We start from the raw sequence: 3986 nt of genomic DNA, 5'->3' as shown, positions 1-3986 counted from the left end.
GATGGTTAAGGGTTTAAGTTTTAATTTTGGGTCTAGAGCTTGCATATTAATTTGGAAATTTGTGAATGGATTCCTTGAAATTTGTCGTGAAATTGAAACTGAGATTGAAGGAACTGGTTAAAGTTTTGGTGAAGAGGCAAAAATGGTTGCACAATTTGGTATCTATTGGTTTGGGATTACTACTAGTGTTAGTCATGGCATTGGTATTTATTCATACCCACATTGTAGAAGGGTAGAAATTAATGGGGAAGTGGAGCCTTCATCATTCTTCTTACAATCAGGTCATCTCTGCTCCCTAATCACGAGGTAGCTATAGGTCGTGGCCAAGGCCAACAGCGATTACAATCCATCTCATCCATTCACACAAATTCAATTTCTTCAAATACTCTTAAAAATTCATTGCATTAATTCAAAAAAATTCATATGCTAAATCTAACCCATGAAAGATCATTGCTTCAATTGAAACAAATTACTCTACTGAATTAAACGCACAAAAGCTTATTGCTTCACTTGGAATAAATTCCTCTTTTGAATCAAAACCCCAAGAGTCCATTGTTCTAACTCATCAACAGACAAGCAATCATAAAATTGTGAACTCAAGTCTAAGCCCGATTGAGAAGGTCAAAAAGGAAGCTAGATCTTGTCTTTTGGTTGTAGCAATATGTTTTCTTGGCCTTAATGCCTAGGGCACGTTATTCTATCAGTTGGCTAGGGCAGTCTGGTATTGCCCATTTGGTAAGACTTCTAAAACTAGTACAAGAATAAGAGTTAAAGCTAGAAAGAGATTCTAGAAAAAAGGAATTTCATTGGGAATTCAAAGAGAGAGTGATGGAAAAATTGTGGATAAGAGGCCCAAAGATTCTAAACCACTAAAGGGTCTTCTGGCTTTAAGGATGAGAGATGAGTAATTTGACAGTTCCATTAAAATCATAGACACTCTAATGTACATGGAGCCCTATGAGTTGGAGTGGAGGATGGTCAAGGCTTAGATCCTAGACTCTGCTAGCAAGCTTGATGAGGCTAAAGAGGGGTTTTAGTTCTATCATTTAGTGGACAAATTCAATTCAAGATCTCTTCAAGCATGCATTTCTTATCATTTTTTACTTCATTTTCCATTTCTCCATCACAACTCCACTTTTTCCATTCTTTGTGTTTCAGGGCAAGATTATGTGCTACGTATTAACATTCTATGGGTTAAGCTTAAACTGTTTGTTAAGAATTTGAAATGTGCATTATTCTAAAATGTATTATATGATTGTAAAATGACTAGTTCATTCCATGTTTTTGGACTTATGGGTCACGTTGTTGCCATGTACTAATTTTTTTTCTTATTTTTTTGTAGCCTAAAATGTCCATTCTCTACTCTGAAGTATTGGTCAGGTATGTAAGTCATCTTTAATGAGGTGCGGAACAAGGTTGTACCTTGTTAAGTTTTTAAAAACAAAATGTTGATTATGCTTAAGTTTACCATATACAATAGGATTTGAAATTATATTGTCTTATGATTTCTCCCTCTTAACAATAATATATTAACTTTTGTAGCCTACTATATATAGTAATGATTTTTTGGGTAAGCTTCTAGGATACCTTTAATGCCTTGTTGGTAATGTTGAGCCACATTATAAAGATTTATAAACATGGATTTCCTTTATTTCCATAAATTTTTGAATGACTTTAATGCCTCTAATGTTGTGAGGAGTAGACATGATCTTGAATCTTAATATCTACAAATATAAATTATACCCAAGATGTCCCATATTTTGCACATGACAACCTCAAATCTCTGAATAGACCTCCTATATGGATTAATGTGCAACTACATTGTGGAATTTGGGATACTTGGGTGACTCTAGTTATGATTACACAACAACACCTTATTCTTAAAAACTTAATTCTCATTTGCTAGAAATATAATTTACTATTCAATTTTCATCTACCACTACACCATAACTTCCTTGACATAAAAATAGAGCTCTAGTTTGAGAGAAATATTATGTTCAATTTATTGTTCCCATTATTATTACACCACAACCCCTTGGACATAATAATCTAGCTATCAACTTTAAATCCTGGATGTAAAGACCTAGCAAAAACATTAGGCATAGAGATTCGGTTCTTATTTGAGTGCAGTGTTATCTATTTAGAATTAGACTCCTAAAAATTTAATTTAGGAAAGTGGGGTTAATATGAATCATTCACAAAATTAGTAAGGTTTTAGTCAAAAGATATGAAGCTATAGAGAAGGCTACTAGAGCTCTTATGCATGATCTTTTGATTAGATCTGCAATGAATGTATAGTTGTAGAGCATTACTAGTAACAAAAAAACCTAATGACCAAAAAAATGTACAATTTTGTAGTGTTTTAGCTTATTGCATTATATTCAAGGTCATTAGGTACAAACTTGCAAAGGTGTGTTTCTTTTCTTCTAAATCTATGGAGCCTACACAGGTTTGTTGGAGGTGGTCTTTTAACACACGACCTTATCTTATATGATCCTTACAAACATAATTCTTGTAAATTGGAAATTACTTTCTAAAGTCAATATTTTTATATCTTATTTTGGACGTCCATTTCTTCCACCCTCTCCCAAAGTTGTTCTACATCTTTTGAGGTTGTTTTCCAATTTCTTATAGAAAATCATGTGTAAAAGTAGGTGATAGTGTTATTTGTGTGGAAATTAAACTCAATCTCCAACCTCAAGTATGATTTAATATGAACAAGCCTAAGAAATGGTTGCAAGTTTGTTAAATGGATTGTACAAAATAATATACAAATTAGTATGTGTTGCTAATATAGAACCTTTAACTCAAAACTAGTTTTAATAGTATTCATATAACATTATGAGTGATGCATAACCATCAAAATACATCATGACCACCTATATTTTAATTTTCAACACTTGTTGATCAGTTTATGGAAAAGCTAAATTTGAGTGTTTTGGTACAAATCTGCAAAGTTTTTTTCCTAGTTGGAGGTGACTTTTTAATGCATGAGCTTATCTTAGGTATATCTACTCAAGTGCAATTTTTTTGTTAAGTGGGTGTGCCACTTTGTTTGGCTTAACAATGTTAGTTCTACATGTTTTTGTGATATTCTCATGTCTTATGAAATGTTGAGATATAGCTACAAGACTTTAGTTGTCAACCTTGAGAATATAACAAGGTGATTATCTTACAGGTATAAGCTATAAGCCTATAACGATCAATTTAAAGGCACCATTCTTGTTCTAAATGTTGCTTACCAAGTAGTTTCTTTGCAATGAGTGCTTGTGGTATGTAGAGGGAATTTTTCCTCTACTGAATAAGAGGGCTTCCTATAATTTAGTCAATAGATATCTAGGGGTGCATCGAATATTTCTTGAAAAGGATTTTGTTAAGGTATTGAAAATGTATAAAAAATCTCCATGCATGTGTATGGACTTGTTCTTGATAATAGTTTTGTTAGGGTACTAAAAATGTATACTCAAACTCCATGTTTCTTCCTTCTCTAGTGGAGCTTATTTATAATCTCATAGCTCTAAGATCTAATTCCTAATCTTCTCATGTCTATCATCAAATAAAAAAATTCAAAATTCATTACAAGGAAGAACCTTATGATATCGTGCTTTGTTATAATTTTATACTTTTCTAAATAAGGCTTTGGCAATGGTAGATAGTTTAATGTTTCTCTACAACATTGGAATGAGTTGCCATTTATGTATATCTTGGGGTTGGTGCCTCAGCTAGCTAACTCAAATTAGTGTTTCAATGCTTTGAAGATGGTTGGTGCTCACTTTTGTAGTCTGGGTTGGTACCATTTCTATTAATAAAAGGTATTGTAAGCTGTGGTTTTTTCTGGGCATGTTTTTTCTTGCTAGAGCTTTGCTGTTAGTGTTTTTTTTATGGTTTCTCACTATATGTGTTTTATGCATTTAAAAAGTCCAAAAAAATGACACCTCCTTTTCAAATATTTCCTATGTGCTCTTCATAGTTTCCATTTCCATTGT

Source organism: Cupressus sempervirens, chromosome 3 (assembly GCF_028749045.1).
Source record: "Cupressus sempervirens isolate cs-2001-9-10 chromosome 3, ASM2874904v1, whole genome shotgun sequence".
Classification (NCBI taxonomy): Eukaryota; Viridiplantae; Streptophyta; class Pinopsida; order Cupressales; family Cupressaceae; genus Cupressus; species Cupressus sempervirens.
The sequence above is the reverse complement of the archived record's forward strand: the minus strand, read 5'-3'. Positions refer to the sequence as shown.